Source organism: Sturnus vulgaris, chromosome 1, assembly GCF_052056855.1.
Source record: "Sturnus vulgaris isolate bStuVul1 chromosome 1, bStuVul1.hap1, whole genome shotgun sequence".
Classification (NCBI taxonomy): Eukaryota; Metazoa; Chordata; class Aves; order Passeriformes; family Sturnidae; genus Sturnus; species Sturnus vulgaris.
In genome coordinates, this window is record NC_142243.1 from 80333687 (window position 1) to 80351112 (window position 17426).

At 36.3% G+C, this 17426-nt stretch overlaps 1 protein-coding gene across 8 annotated transcripts in view; it reads left to right on the forward strand.

Moving 5' to 3' along the window:
• The window catches only part of CDH12 (cadherin 12), a 534486-nt gene that overhangs the window by 302070 nt on the left and 214990 nt on the right, over positions 1–17426 (forward strand). For 3 of the 8 annotated variants that reach the window (XM_088170597.1, XM_088170617.1, XM_088170609.1), the window contains one exon: positions 6902–7038. The exons of 1 other annotated variant lie outside the window; for it this stretch is intronic. The gene's annotated coding sequence lies outside the window, so the exon portion shown is untranslated. Of the gene's footprint in view, positions 1–6901; positions 7039–7358; positions 7730–13785; positions 13854–14789; positions 14884–17426 lie in introns of those variants that run through there. 4 more of the 8 variants (XM_088170601.1, XM_088170604.1, XM_088170607.1 and 1 more) reach the window with 4 other exon arrangements.

Consider the following 17426-nt stretch of genomic DNA (forward strand, 5'->3'; position numbering starts at 1 on the left):
GCTGCTATTCCCATCAGCCTACTCTTTCAGGGCTTGGCACCATAATGCTGCAGGTACTCTTTATTTTATAGTCTAGCCTTCTTCCCTGTTAAAAAGAAGTTGTCCTTCACAGTCAATGGGCTGGTGTCTGTTATCTGAGGGAAAACTTGTTTCAGACTATGAAGAATGCTATTGTATGAGGATTTAAAATGTTTCCAGCCATGATCTTTATGCTCCTTTACAGCATTTCCAGATCCTCCTGAACAGTAGTTGAGGGAATGAGGAATAAAAGCAATTTTGTTAGCATTTGATTCCTACATAAGGTTTTTTGTTTTTAATGTATATATGGAAATATGCAGCAATTATTCTCCCTGTTTTTCCCTCTATACCTATCTATTCTAACACTGCCAAGAAAATACAGTATACTTCTCCTTTATAAGACTAGCAAAATAGAGAGCAAGAAGACAAGGAGAGAGGAATATTAAAAGAGATTGGAAATTTAGAAAAACAGATTAAAGATGACTCTGGAATGGAAAAACTGAAAAAGAGCAGAGTAATATCATATAAGAAAACAGTCAAGGGTGAAATGAAAATAAAAACAAACCAAAACAATCAAAAAAAGAAATAAATACAAGTTCCCCATAGTTAGAAGACTAAAATCTAGTCAGATAGATGCAAGTTAGGATTTCTGGAAAGTTAATTTTAATTAGTTACTATATTACTATATATTACTATGTTTTCCTGAGCTTTTCCAGAAAGCAATAGCATCTGAAAAATCTCAGGCAGAGATGTTGTCACATCCTAAGATCTGATTTTCTCTATTATTATGAAAGCCCTGTGGTTACCCTGGAAAATGGACAGATATGATGCTTTATGACACTGAAAATGTGGCCCTTAAAGTATGCTAGATTTATAGTATTAGTGTGAGTAAGTAGCAGACAGGCTTCAGCGATAAAAATGCCAGGGAGAATCCCAAGACTAAATTGCAGTTCAGTTTTGTCCCCTTCAAGGGGACAAGCAACCCCTCCTTATTCAGAGAGACAGGAACAGGGAGGCTAATGGATGAGTGTAAGATATTTATGTGGTTACAAGCAGTACATTGCATCCCTGCACATGACTTTCTGCACTATCCTCTCCCCTCTGTCCCTGCAAGTTGATGGCAGAAGGGAGTGAGCAGAGAGATTTTACTGAGAAGTTGTAAATTGCTGCTGAGACAGATCATACCACAAATCACACTGTTCCCTTCACCTGAACAAGAAGGATGTGAGGGAGGAATTGCACTTTAGAAAGGATGTCCCTGAGTCATTCTGTTTCTCACACTGCTCCTCTGGTGCAAATTGCAGGGTGCTCCTATTTTTGCTGTTATGTCTAAAGGAGGTTTATACCCTCCAGCAAAAAGAAGACCCAGGACCAGAAACTGCAAACTTTGCTACAAAACCATGCTCTTGGTTGCAACTGTTTAATTTCTTTTCCAGCTGAGCTGTATAGGTGCATTGCTGACAGAAATTTTCAGCAGAGGTTAACTAACTTCAAAAATAAAGTTTCCTTGGTCCCGTAGAGTAGATTCTAGTAATCCCAAGGTTCTCAATTCCTACAAAAAGACACACTAAACAGACTGAACAGAATTTTGATTCCATTATTTAACAAAAGCACCATTATAGTATGCATCTGTAAATAAAATAGTATTGTAAGCACATATCACATTTGAATAATGGTTCATTCTATTTCCTTCTTTATAATTTTGGACAACAATAATTTACTTAGTGCTTGAACATTAATGGTGTTCCTCTGTGATATAAAGTTTATTTCTCTCAGATGGTAGTTAAACCCCAAAAGTTTCCATTTTACATCTTCTTTCTACCTTCATTTTCATTTTCTCTTTACTAGATCTGAATTTATCCTTAAAATATTATCCCTCAACGTTTCCTTTCACTCACAGGCCTATGTACCCTCTCTGCCCTAAGTTGCCTACTCTTACAAAGCATAATGTTCATAAATTCTTCCCAGAACTGAACTGTAGAGTATTTAATCACCACCTGCTTTTCCCCTGTCATTATGATTTTGGGGCCATTCCACTGTGTTACTTTCCTTATATATGGGAAGTCTGGCTTAAGTAAAAAGAGTAGTACTGACTATTATTGCTAAACTGGGAGTGAGAATACTGATCAGATGACATAAAGCAGTTTGGATTTGTCTGAGCCTCTTGAGGTACCACAAGGGGAAGCCTGATGAAGTCAGCAGTTTTCCACTGAGTATGACAAGAATTCATCTGTCTCCTTCCATCCAGATTACATCTTTACCTTAACATCTAGAACCTGTTGAATAAGATGTTGAATTAAAGCACTGATTGCTCAAGATTAAACTCTTTGTTACAAGGAAATTTCCTGTGCTGTCTGTACTCACTATGGCTAAAAATTTGGAAAGTAATGATCCCTATTAAAAATAAAATATTCGATGATGCTGCAGGAAGGTTGATCTTTGAAACCTACTGTAGTATTAATTGATGACCAATTGTATTGCTTTTACATGAGATCTCACTAATCTATAAATTTGCTGTACAATTCCACTTAAATCAATGCAGCTATGCTGATATAGGCCAGATGAGAGTTCAGAGTTGCCTTTGCTCAGCTGGTACTTTTGAAATTAATGAGGATGAGAGTAAAATTTCAGAGCTACCATGCATGGCAGTTAAGTATTACTAAGAGTTAATTAGTCTCATTGTCTATGGAGGCCATGAGGAAAAACTGGTTGCCAAAATATGGAAAACATAATGGTTGTGAAAGATTGAATGGCTCAAATGCTTTTCTGCAGAGCATTTTTAATGTCTTAAAGTGGTTTATTATTTATGTTTTTCTCTGAAGAGAGGAAGGTTAAATATAGTTTTACTTCATCTTTTCTATGTATTCTGCTGGGTTTACTGCTATCCTGGAGTACTTGCACACCTGATTTCTTGTTTCTGTGTTTCCAGCCAAAATGAAGCAGATAATCTCTCTTTTGTTATTTACTTATTAGAAAGGAAGAAATTACCCAGAAAATTGGCACTCCTAGTACCTCCTGTATAACATTTTTCTTTTGTTTATACCAAAGGATCTTTTTAAGTGTAGGTGAAGAATAATTCTGTGTGTTGAAGCTATGGACATAGACACACTTTGCTTCTAGTTCTTTCTGTTCCTGAGAATCAACAGAGCTGACACAGCTGACTCCATGTGTGATTTGGGCCAGCAGGAAAGTTGTGACTGCATTAGCATTTTTCTTACTGTTCCTCTATGGCCTTTTATTCTGCACTGAATTTACATTGATGCATGAATAAGGTATTGAGGGTAGTTTGTGTCTGTGAACCAAAGGGCTTTACGAGAATATTAAGAAACTTATACTAGTACAGATTTCTGTATTTATTTTGGCATTCAGTCTATTCAAATGAATTCCAAGTTTGGAAATAAAGCTTTTCAAAATATGCTATTCATTCTTTTTTAAAAAAATATTTTGGTGAAGCACAAATATCGGATGGCCTTTGACAGTAAAAATACCATGGATTATTCAATGATACTGTCAAGGTCTTCTAAATTTTGCTGCTAAATCAGTTGCTCAGGAATTTTTTTCCTCATGATTAGTATCCCGTCTTTCCCATGAGAAAATGATTTTGCTTCACACTGAGGTACAATACTGAACAAAGAAATTTTTATTGTGTAACCATTTTAGATTCTGTTATGATTTCAAATACTCTCACGTGCACATATTAATTCTTTCCTATAATCGTGACTTTGGGCAGTGAATTCAAAAGGTTATTAGAGATTGCATAGAATTTTATTTTATTTTTTTACTGCTTTAATATACTGCCCCCTTTGTGTAAGAATGATGTGCTGAGAAGTGTACTTAATTTCTTTATTTATATAAGTAACTATTTAATTTCCTATTGAAAACATTACTTTTCTGATCTCCTTGTTCAGAAAAACCTCTGTCCCTTTATTGAGATGACTCATAGGAACTGAATTCAAAATTTCAAGTTATATTTAGGATTGGGAATAGGACTCAAGGCGCCAGACTTTGCTTCTGTTATTTAGACTGTAGCAAGACTCATGAGTGAGTCAAATTATTGTTTTCTTTTGTTAACACTGAATTTAAAATGCTAGTGTCTTACCTAATAGTCCAAGACTACAGTAAGTCCCAGTTGTTTCTGCACAAACTGAAATCATGTTGTCACTTCAGGTTTTTTTCCTTCATGCTTCAGTCCCTTTTCTGGATCTGCTGTTTTTTGTTGGTTTTGTTTTTTTTTTCCCCCCAGACCTTTACTTGTGGTGAGAAACAATTAAAATAATTCAGTTTTGTACAATGAACTTCTGATGAATGTTGACCTTTAAACCTTTAAAAACAATCAGAACACTGAGTGTGAAAGATTACCATTTAAATTATTAGACCATAATTTTCTTGTATAAAACTACTGAAAGATATTTGAAAAGGGGGTAATGAATGGAAAATAATTCCTGTTATGGAGATTTCATAGGTTGGAACAGCAGTTTAAGGGAAGTGCTGAAATTTCTAGGGCTGGTGAGAGCTAAGATTCAACTAAACAAAGCAGCATGAAACCTGGAATTGGAAGCTTACTGGAGTGATAAATAAACTGTCTTAATAAGGTCTTCTTCTTATTTAATTTCTTTAATTGCATTTGAAATAATAAATAATATAAAGTGTGTCTGTGGATTACATATTTCGTGAGGGATGCCATGTCAGAACAGATAAGATTGTAAGCATTGAGATGACTTTGACCCTTTCATTGGTACAAATATATAGGTAAGGAGAACAGCTTCTTTTTCAGTGGGGGTTGTAACAGGAAATCACCTTAGTCTTGACACATAAAATTCTTTACTCAAGAGTGTGTTTATGTTTCATATTAATGTGTGTAAAAGCCTTCTTATTTGATTAATTAGGAGATTAATTATTACTTTGTTACCATTAGTCCCAGGGCAAGCATGAATCCCTGGGTGATAGGCATTCAATAACTTGCAAAAGAAAAAAAAAACAAAAAACCGTAACCTACATTCTAAAAACTTTACTGTCTGAATAAAAAATATTGCCAATCTTATTATCCATATTTTGCACATTGAGACACTCTTCACTGGAAAGCAACTGGCACTTTCAGAGGAGGAGCCTGAAAATTATATGGCTAACACTGCTAGAGTAGAAATGTTGATGTCTTCCTACTGATTGTCTAGTGGAAATATGGGGCACTTACATTTATTTCCTGTTTCTCAGGCATTAAAGCCAGGGTGAAAAATCATTGTTTTCTGTCTTGTTAAATAAATTTGACATTCAAACTTCCATGGTTACTTCTGAGTGATCTAAATCACACTATACTCTTTTCTCTGTAAAACTGAGCTTTCTGATGTGAAAGTCGTCATAAAGTAAACATATCTATTTTCTCTGCCATTCAGCAACTTAAAAATGTATTTCTTTACTACTTTTTCTACTAAAACACAATTACATTAATTTAGCTGAAAAAGGTATGAGTAGACTCAAAGTAAATAAATTTCATTAAGAATTTCAGTATATGTTTATGATTAACTTTGTTTCAGAGTTCATAGAGCAGCTTAGGATAACTACGTATGAACTAGCTTTGCTAGTATAGGTTCCAAATCTTCTTCATTAGTTGCTATCAAAACATCCATTTTCCATTCTCCATTGGTGCTTCAGATAACCAATACTAGATATATAATTCTGTGAACAAAATGATTCTAAGTCACGAGCCGCTATTTTCATAGATAAATCTGAATGGAAAATGGAGTCAACTGCCTAGTGCCATAATTATTGTCCAAGAACAAGAAAATAGAAGATGAGAACAGTCATAAAAGTTGACACACTTTGGCTTGACTCATTTGACCATGCAAGCCTGAATACTTGGTACACTGAAGTCTAGTTTCCATAATACCCTTGAACCAAAAACAAGTAAAAAATACACCTCATTTTTCCTTCACACTGATTTTTCTTTTTTTTTTTTATCCTGATCTAAAATTAAACAGCCTTCTTTAATAGATTTATTTGTGTCAATGCAAGTGAAAGGCAAATTAGATCCTTTAAATGCATTCCTTGAACGGTTTTTCCCCTTTGCTGTAAGAGAGGGAAGAACTTGCATTGTTGTATTGTTGTACTTTTCTACTGATTTATCTCCATGTTGAAAAGTGTTTTCTGTACTAATTTGAAATTCTTTCTCCACATTTTATTTAAATTGCCAGATACACTTGTTAAATAATTCCAGTCTGTTTGGGTTTTGTTGTTCTTTTCTTTTTCCTTCCATGGTGACTGATTGCCATGTGGGGGCAAACATGAGCCCACCATACTAATTTCACTTATTCTACCCATTAACTGCTATCGTCTCCAGGGTCAGAGACAAATGTATGGATCCACTTTATCTCTCAGCTTACAGAACATCTCATACAGCGAGCCTTGTATTACGAAATGGCTACAGAATCAGCCTCCAATTACTCAGCTCTACCCTGCGTTGAATGCTGGTGTACCTTGAGAAACAGCACGCAGAAGCACATTTGTTTAAGTCCTCAGATGGTTAACACTGTGCATAACCTCCTCACAAATTACAGCCTCAGCTGCAGCACATCCATTAGTCTGGAAGAATGAAGATTCCCAAGCGGCCCTGGTGCCTTTCCCAATTCCCTGGCGACCCACCAATCCTCCGAGCGCTTTCTCTGCATGTAGGGAGTGTTCGGAGCTAATCAGGTCAATGATCATCTCACGGCTCAGGGGACATGACAGGAGCCTATCACAGCACTTACAGGATCTTCCAGACCTGAGCACGCTTGCTGAGAATCTCCTGTTAAGGAACATTGCTTTGGTGCCTCTTCTCTCACTCCCTACGAGCCTCTGAGGATTTCAGCCTGATCTCTCTCTCTCTCTCTCTCTCTCTCTCCTCTAGACAGTGAGGAGTTCACTGACAAAAAGGCAGAGCAGCATGCGGCTACCCGGAGGGTGTTGATTGAAACTTAGATTCTCCCCGATCGCTGTTGATTGGACTGATGCTCCAGCATTACCAGGGAAAAGATTTCAATTAAGGTAAGTGCTGCTTTATTTGGCTGCCTGCATCGTGCCGAATTTCTGCATGGAAAGTTGGGACGGAGTGAAGTGCCAGCCTGCACTGCAGCAAGGCAGCCCGCGCAGCGCGGCGGCAGCGGGCTGGGGGCCGGACCCAGTGTCCCAGCCCCGAACACCTCCCGGCAGGGATTCCAGGGTTAAGCAGCATCTTATGAATGAATGGCTGCAGTTTTCGCCGATCCTGTGATTCTCTAAACCTTGGGGAAAAAAAACCAACTGAAAAAAAAAAAAAAAAAAAAAAAAAAAAAAAAAAAAAAGAAAAAAAAGAACAACCCCCGAAAAAACCCAACAAAAAAAGCCCCCAGACCAACAAAGAAAGAAGAAGGAAAAAAGAAATATTAGAAGATGCAGGAGTGTGAGAGGGGAGGAGGAGGAAAGGCAAGTGCACTTTTCCCCCTGGTGTATGTATTTGAGGAAGCACAGCAGCTGGAAGGCAGAAGTACATTATGGTAAAACATAATCCTGAATAAGGAGCATCATTCCTTCACCAGCAGGAACTCGTAGATGCAGGGCTTCAAAGTCCCATGGCATTTAAATGAGACAGTAAGGGATTCTCGAAATGTGAGTCAAGAATATGCGTGCAGCTTTCCAGGCTACCGTCAGACTGAAGACTGTGACTGACATGTGGAAGGAATGTTATGCTCCGAGGCTGGTAGGATTTGGATAGTTGCTTTCGTAGGATTAGCATTTCTCTTGTGTATGTGGTGGGGGGGAAGGGTGAGTAGGGGTGGTGTTTCAATACAAGAGGAGCCAGAAAATTAAATTGGTTTCTATGAGGTGAAAGTAGTGTTTGACTGAAGAGAGAGAGAATGCGCTTTTTCATGGGCTGATAGAAAGTGAGACATATCACAAGAAATAGACTGAAGATCTTTATCTGTAAGGAAAATAGACAGTAGATGAGGGAGGCTGTCTTGGAAAATTAAATGACTAACAGGAAAATGTCAACGATTTTTACACAACCTGGAGTTAGCTAGCCTTGTACCTATGGTCTGTCCACCCTGAAATGTCTGAAGTGAACTGACTTGGATAGTCTCAGTCATGTCCACGCTTGATAGCTATGCTATCAGGGGATGTAATTAAGGAGCTTGTAAAGAGGCCAAACTTTTTTATGCTGTAAGGGATGAAATTAAGGTCTGTTGTATTGAAAATGTCAGTTCTCTCTGTTGCCCTTAAAAGTTAATACATTTTTTTTTTTTAAACTCCATCATAGTAGAAAGAAAACATTTCAAATCTTCATAGCTTTGACAGATATATAACTTCTAGTCAGTTTACAAAAGTGTGAATTAATTACACTGCCTGTTTTCAAGCAATACTCTTTTATTGTCGCTAAATATCTCTATTGTTGATTATCATTTCTTGTTGGAAATACAGTTCATAGCACCATATCCTGCTTTAAAAACTCAACTAATCAATATGGACATATACCTCTCAAACCTCTGCCCTGCTCCATTCCTCCTCTCCACTTCACCACCTCACCATCTGCCCCCCTTGCTCCCAGAAGAAAAGAAAAAGAAAAAAGAAAAATAACTATTCAGGCAAATGTTGGTTACCTGCTGGTTACTTACTCCATTAGTCTTTTCAGTGAAAAATGCCAAGTTGTCTTTCTTGCAAAAACATTAACATAGAGGGAAATGACCTGAGTTTTTGTGGGGATTTTGGGGGTGTGTTTGAAGAATGCTGACAATCTCTATATTTTCCGTCTTGAAAATTATGTTGGAAAATAGTATTTTTATAATGATGTCTCAATATGTCCACTGTTTCTAGGAAAGGAAGCTGGTTTTGGAAGTAGTTACATTCACTCATTTTGGTGTAGTATATGGCTGACTTCATTTTTCATGTTATATTTATATGACATTTACTAAATGCTTGGATGCTTCTTCCACCCAGAGATGCAGGTCTTCTTGACCAGGATAGAAGTATTTCAATGTACATATAAGAATGCTTTGGATAAGTCTTCACTTTTTTCTTTTGCAACTAATCAATGTTTTTTCAGTATAGTTTTCATTCATATAGATCAGAGTATTAATTATTTAAAAAAATCAAAATAAAATAACTTAATGCGTGGCAAAGAAAAAAAATCAAGCATAAAGTAGTTGCAGTTGGAGACATCCAGGTTACATACAAATAGCAGGAAGTTCTGTTCCAGTCTTTCACAAGGTCTGGCTACAAACATTGTTTGACATGATGGCTTTGTTCTCCTTTTGTTTCACAAAACAGTTGCTGTAAGTAAAAAATAAATAAATCACACTTTCACGGCAATGTGTCTGTGTGCTTTTAAACAAGTCTTACAAATACATCTCTATTATTATTTTACAAGATCACATGTTCTATCTGCTTGTAAGTGAAGAGCGCTTACTTTCCAGTGTGCCAGCCTCAGAGGTTTTATGACATGACAGCCTACCTAATGCAGGGAAATGTTTGCTTTTTTCAGGTTTTTGATAAAAACAGACAATAATTTTATAATTATTCCCTGATCTTTTCCACTGGTGGATTGTGAGCCTCTTCATGCATAGTTATGATCCTAAAAGTGACCTCAGCAATATGGGAAATAACATTCCTCTAATTAAAAAAATAAATTGAGGTGTCTGACTTACTGAAGCTTTTCAGACTTGTTAAACACAGGCAAGCAGATTACACAGTAAGGCAGTATAGCCTAGTACCCTCTCTTGAAGTTGTTTCTTTTACTCTAAGGCTGTATCAAATACTATTAAATATTTAGCAATATACAGAGTTCAACTTTATTTCAGATATTTCAAGTTCTTTGAATGAGGTTGGTGTTAATTTTTTTTGCCTCAAACTACATTTCCTTATTACTGACAGCAGAGTACAATTACTATCTGGCCCAACTCCATTGAAAATTAGTGTTTGATACTAATGCACTAATGTTTTACGAGTTTTTTGGGAGATTCATTAAAGTGAGGTTTAGAAATGGGTAAAGGAAAGAGAGCTCTGTGAAAACTGACATGAAACCAACCATAGACCAGTGAGGAACAGTACTACTAAAACAGGGATAGTGACATGTGATAGAGGAAACAACTGTTAATGACTATAGTTCATAATCCAGATAATGTAAAAGAAAGAGATATCCTAAATTATATATAATTTCAAGACGATGGGGTGACAGTGAGATGGAACAAGCTTCAGGGGTTAATGAGTTTCCACAGTTTCCTTTATTGAAGATTTATAGGGAAATTACCTGAAGACTTTTTAACCCTGTGTTATTAACATGGGTTGAGGAACTAGCATCAGCTTTCCTAGGAAGACTATTGTGCCCCACCAGACTCTTGTTATCTCTCTTTCGTTTGTTGTTTTCATAATCTATTTCCTGGACACATATTCTTGCACCTCAGTTTAGTGCCTCCTCTTTGTACAGTATCATTTTCTTCCTAATGATAAGAGTTTATCTTCATTATCTTCATTATCTTCATTATCTTCCTCTTAGCATTCCCCTGTTCTTTCCTTTTCTTCACCTGCTATGATTTTGTTCCTTCCTTTGGTGCTGCAAGGACATAACTTTTCACACTTGGCCCATCTATGCAAATTTTTCATTTTTAATTGAAACAAAAACCCCACTGAAGACAGTCCAGTGCTCACAAGAATAAGAAGTATATGCTCCAACAACTCTGTCATCTCTTGATACTCTTTATCTCTAGTTTTTAATTGTTTTTGATTGTACAATCTTTGTGTCAGAGGCTGCATCTCACTGTACAGTAAGCAGCTAGCACAGTAAGACATGGTTCTGCTTCCAGCTTTGGTGTCTATGTGTGTGTCTAGACTGCAGAAATTGCCTGCTTTTCACTGGTTCATGGAAACAGACTGCAAGGTTTAAGTCATCTGCCTCGGGATGACATTGTTTTTGCAAAAGCATACATTACAGTTAAAAAGAAGCAGAGATTGCAATGTATATATTATGTTTTTAAATGAGTAAGCTTTGAGCATATTTTCAGAGGTTGCTATTTACAAGCCACTGTGAAAGCTGTTGCCTCCTGAATGACTTCGCAGACTCTAATAAGTTGATATAGAGGCTAATCTAGTCTTTGCTACTAAATTTTTCCTGGCTTCTCTTTTTATTGTGTCTTGTCATAGATAAACATAGCAAGCTAAAGAATGATTTTCAAACACTATCTTCTTTTGTATTAACAGAATCTTTCACAAAGGCACAGTTGTTTTGTAGAGGTGTAACTCATTGAAGACACTAGATTTGGCATGTGTCACTGAATATTTGTTTAGGTAATAATTTGATAGCAAAGCTTTGAGGATGCAATGCTCTTTTGGGAGGGACAAAGCTTCAATCTGTTGATTCCTATTGAACCTTCAAGTCTGGGGGTTTGAGTGGGGGAAAAAAATTCCAGGTAGAAAAATTCTACATAAAAATGAAATACAAACTTACCTTGCCATATTGATTACTGGAATTTGCATTTAGCAGAGGTCAAAAATCACAGTTTTTAGAATGCTAATACTGCAATGGATTGTTTAAAGATCCTTTTCTCACCACCAGATGAGAACTAAGAGAGTTCACATCATGAGACTTGGTTAGATTACTTTAGGAGCAGCTGTGTGATTCAGTTTCTGTTAACTGTGTCACTTCAGGTTTGAGGGCAGAGCATCTTCTTGTAAAGATCAGACTAGCTGAGAGTTCTGGACTGGAAGACTGTCTTGCTGCTGCAGATGTCTCAGCTGTCAATATTTTTTAAAGGCAATGACTGCTCTGGTTGGGATATGTACAATGTAAGCTTTGTTCACTGTCCTGTGTTGCAGCAGAGTGGGGTTTGGGTGCTGGAGAGTGGGATCTGTAGGTGCTGAAGTCCATCTCTGTACTGTTGTACTGAATGGCCCAGACCTGGAACCACAGCTCAGATGCAAACATTTATGGAGATATTCATAAGAAAAGTAGAGGTCTGAGATTAAAAATAAAAAAGTGTCTAAGCACCTAACTCACGGTAAAATTTGGCCTACTACATTAGTTTAAAAATTGTATATTTAAGTACCAGAATTACGTGGTCTGTCAACTTTCAGAGTACAATATATTTGGAATAGTCACCAAAAGTGATGATAAATACTCAGTTAAATGACTTGGATGAATAGGTTTTGTTTCCACATTTAGGCCAGATTTATTATTCTTTTCATGCATGCATTTACTCACTGACCACATTAATACGTTTTCCAGCACACCAAATACACTTACAAAATACCATAATGACTGACTTGGTTAGTAAAATGCTTGAAACAATTTTTTTTCCACTAGAGGAAAATAGGTCTGTAAACCCATTCCTTTTTCAAAACACAGACAAGACTTTTGACCTTTCTTGATCAACGATGTACTTTTGCACTGATCCCATAATCCAGCTTTTTGAACTGGGTCATTTGACCTAGAGTCTATAAGCATTAGGTAAGTTCCTGGCTGCTGTTATCTGAAGGCTGCCAGCAGGTGTTAAATGTAATTGTAAATGCAGACACACATTTGCTAACCATTTGTCTTTATTAATTTCACAAAAATTTTGGTTTGTTTATGCAGTTCAAGCACTATCCACAAGACTTAGTTTGAACTGGAGACCTAGATTCTGACTTCCTTTCCCTTTTCCTTATGTTTGTTCTGCAGTCCCCGTGGGCCACTTTTATAGTTAGTTGGTTATGCTGTAGTGTTTCTGTATACGGAGTTGAGGTGATAGTTTAAACTGCTCTCTTAAAACCCAGTATGAAAGTCACAAATAAATACATTTATTAAGAACCTCCTTGTCATCCTACCCTCAGGCATATTGGCTGCCTGTGTGTGTGTTGCACACTTTCATATATCTGTTTTATGCTAAGCTTAATGCATAATCTAAATGGGGAAAAAAAAGAAAAGGACTCTATTCCATGGTTCATTTTTCTTATTTAAGAAAATGTTGCAAATAAAAACAATATTGTTAAACGGAAAATTTAATTACAGATTTCTAAGAATACTTGTAGCATGACAAAAAGCTAAAAACTGGTATTTCCTCACTAGATTTTCATTGTCTTGAGCACACTGAACAGAATTTTACTCAGTACTTCTGGTAGGAATTTGATGACGAAGCCATTCTACCAAATCTGATTTCATTCAAATTTATTGCAACAAACTTTCTATAAAAACTCCTCTAGTTCAGGTAATATTTCATTCATTTAATTAGAGTAATAATTATATAACAAAATGAAAAGCCACTGCCTTTCCATTTAGGAGACTTGTATCTTTGCTTGTTATTTCAATTCTCTCTAAAATATTAATAGTAGTCATGGTATTTGGTTGCCACAATTTTAAATATATAACTATATCTCTTAAAAAGGGTTTTATTTACTGTCGCAAGGAGCACTTTTTATTCCTTTACTACATAAATAGTAATAATTTTGGACGTAAGTTAACATACCCAGTGTAGATCTATCTCACTGTAACTCCAAACAGATGTTGCAGAAGTCCAGAATTATAGGAAAAGAAGGAAAAAAGAAGCCCTATGCTTTCAATAAAGGTCCTGACTGATGAGCAGTCCTCTCATTAGAGCTGTGTTTCATATTTTCATGACGAAAAAGTTTACTGCTTTTTAGTTTGTTTGTTTTTTTTTTTTTCTTTTTAAAATCTGACTTCCTATATAGTGAGGTTTTCTATAAACCAGAGCTTTTTGTAATTCATCCCTTCCTCCTCTGAACTGCTACTGGAAGGAGAACATGTCAAAAAATAAAGCGAGAAAATGTGATATACCTGGCTTCTACTTGAATGAGTGCATTTGTCAGAATAAATACAGAACGTGAGAGGTGTTGAAAAGGTAAGTGCTGATAAGGAAAACGCTCAAAATAATTTGCTAATTAAAATGCATTTTAAAGAGCTCCACTTGCCTCTGATGTTTTTGTGAGCATAAAAATTGTTATCCCATTTGTTGATCCTCATTGCACATAAATCTAAGAAAATTTTCAGACACCATCACTTTCTTTTGCATTTGTCCTCATGTCTCCTCATCTCATTCCTATCCTCCTCTTTTTATTACTATTTGTGAACGTCCTTTGTTAATGCACAGAATGCGTAAGCAACTATTTCAGGTGCATCAATGGGCTTCAATCCGACTCTGCATTACCCATCAGATGCAGCACATAGCAATTACCTGTCAGTCCTTTTCACCCTGAGAGCCAAAATTTATCTGTCAAGGACGTATTTGAGTTCCAGCAGCCAAGAATGTGAGTAATCCTAGGCTAGGAGATACTGTGTATGGCAGGATGGAACAGAGTCATCAGGGCAAGCAAATGGATGATTTTAGTAGTTAAGGAGAAAACAAAACAAAACAAACAAAAAACCTAACCCAAAACACCACAAAAAAAAACACCCTAAAAAATGCTTACAGGAAATATTAAAAAGTAGCCAAATTTTTTTGTTTGTTTGTGTTGATTTGGGGTCTGGTAGAAGTATTTTTCTCCAAGCCTGTAATTTAAACTGGTTTGTTTGTTTATTTGGTTTGACTTTTTTTTTAATTTGATTTTTTTTTTTTTTTTTTTTTTTTTTTTGCCTGGAACTGCCTGGAGAATTATCTTCCAACAAACAATGGTCTTTTTTTTGCAAATGTTTTCTAAAGGTCACTCTTTTTTAATCAACTCACTTTTTCTGCAATAATTATATGACATTTTTTTGCCCTATTTGTGACCAAAGAGCATGAATACTCTAAATAGAAAACTCACACACTTAACTGTCTTTCTAAATGTTGCTGTTACAGTTCTGTGCAGGCCTGGAAGGCGACTGCTGAACTTCTCATTACCTAGTGGCTATACAGTCCTTTTCATGGTACATGCCTCGGGATGCTAATTCAGGTAAAAATAGCAAGGTGCTATGTTTAAATTTGCTCTTGACTGAAAGGTCTCACAACTGTTTCTAAATATGTCTACTGTCCAGTCAAGGCATGAACACAGTTCATGTTCACATACCTAGTGAGAGAGGATGATTTTAACTAATAGCCGAGATGTAATAAATCTAAATTTGTATAATCTCACTTATTTGATAAAGAGCAGGTGGAGTTGGTTACCATTTACCCTCCCTCAGTTGTTTCCAGTAGTGCAGGTTCTACCAGCCAAAACACAAGTGGATCTACCTAAAATGTTTTGAATTCAATGTTTAGGGGCATCAGATATTTATTTTTCTACCAGCTGTTCTTTAGGTTCTCTTTGGACAAATACCATGGTAGAGACATAGATTATCATCATTTCAAAGCATACTTTGGGATGTTTGGGATCATTCTTTGACTCTCTGCTTCTTTGTGCCAGTTTGTCTTGTGCAAAAATGATTAAGGAAATAGCGGTCTTGTGCCATCTAGAATTTTAAAATATACAAGTTCTGGAAGTTATATCTATGTGTGTTATGTGGCTTACTTGTTCATCTTGTTTTCAGATTTTAATTTTGAAGAAACATGGTCTGATATTATTGATTTCCATAGTTAAACTAGCCATTTTGGGAGTCATTCTGCCAGAGTTTCTGATATCTCCCCCTCCCCAGTAAAAGTAAACAACAGTATTTGTTTTGTAAAATGTCTCCTTCATACCTCCTTAATGCTAATCTCCTCAGATAGAACTTGTCTGTCTTGCAAAGAAGCAAAACTTGGGTCAAATGGGTTTAGTTTTAGCGGGATATGTAGATTTTTTTTTTAAGTGCACTTCATAAGGCATAAATGTGATGTTTTAAATAGCTTGTCAGGAAAAAGAAGTTATTTTTAATGCAGATCTATGAAATAGATGCTCTTTAGCAGCATCAATACCCCTGAAGGCAAACATTTGAAAAGGCAGAGAGCACCATAACATCAAGATAAATGTTGTGAGTAGGATAGAAGGCAAAATGCAATACAAATAAATAGAGAAACATTTCCTGTCAAAAAAGTAAAGCATTAGTAATCAAAATTATTGTTCTATTTTTTAGTTTATTTGCAAATCTCTAATAAGGTTATTTTAATATTAAGGATTTTTTTTCTTTAATTACTTTCAAAACGTTTATAAATCTTTATTTTTTATTCTGAAAATAATAAGAAATTGCTCTGTTACTGAATCTAAACGCAGCCACAGAAATGAAAAATAATTCAAAGTAATTATTTGAAGTACTACTTTATAATTCTTTAGGAGAGTATAAGCCCATGTATGTTGGAATTTGGTATTCAAAAATTGCAAAAATTCTCAAGCTCTCTGTGAAACCAACTGTTATTTGATAATCATTTGCAAGAGTTTTGTAATTGGATAATCTTCTTCATCCCTCTTTGAGGCATTAAACTATATTTTGTGGACAGTATCGTGAAAGGACCACTGCTCTGGTACTATGACCTAGCTTTAATTTCATTAAGAAGGTAATTGTGTTTACCAACCTCACAATTGAAAGAAGTTTTAGAGTCTGCTCAGAACATTTCCTCGTAGTTAAAAACCTACAGTTAACAACCTACAGAAGTATCTGGCAAACTCTGGTTTACATAGCAGGAAAAAAGTTGTTGGGAAGAGTCAACCTGGATGGAAAATTAATTTAACCTTCTATTATTTCATCAGGAGCTGTATCGGGCTGTGGTTGTGAAGTACACTGGATATGATTGATAGAATTAGAAAATCTAACTTAATGGTAGGTTTGATAAGCACTCATGAGAGCTTTGAAGTTTCATGGAATGTCTAGAGTCTTAGAACTGTTAATGTACCCTTATGTCTGGGGTTGAAGTTTCATTCAGTGGCTAAGATGTTGAGCAATAGACAAGCTCCTGCTTCAGTCATTTAACAAAAGAAATGCCAAGTGTTGGACAGTGCAGCACCTCTGACTGAGACTAGGTGAGAATGTGGTTACTTATGTAATGCCATCAAGAATTGCTGAGCTTTTTGTCTCGAACAAAGTGAAGTTTATAAGTACTTGAGGTGGGTTGAACTTGGCTGGATGCCAAGTGCCCACCAAATCACACTGTCACTCCCCAGCTGGACAGTGAAGAGAAAATAAGATAAAAAACAACTCATGGGTTGAGATAAAACAAAATGAAAGTTTGCATGAGCACAACCAAAGAAAAAGAAAATGCTTATGCTCTACTTCCCGTCAGCTAGTGATGTTCAGGACGCTTTCAATATAGCAGTTGCTCTGGAAAGCAAATATTGTAAATAACAAATGTCTCCCCTTCCTCCTCCTTTCCTTAGCTTTTATATCTGAGCAGATATCATATGGCATGGAATATCCCTTTGGTTATTTTGGGTCATCTGGCCTGGTCCCAGGATCTTGTCCATCCCCAGACCCTTGATGTGGGGAATGCTGAGAGTCAGTGCTGATGCTGTGCCAGTGCTGCTCAGCAGTGCCCAAAACTCTGGTGTGTTAGCAACACCTTTCCAGACACCAGTGCAGAGCACAGCAC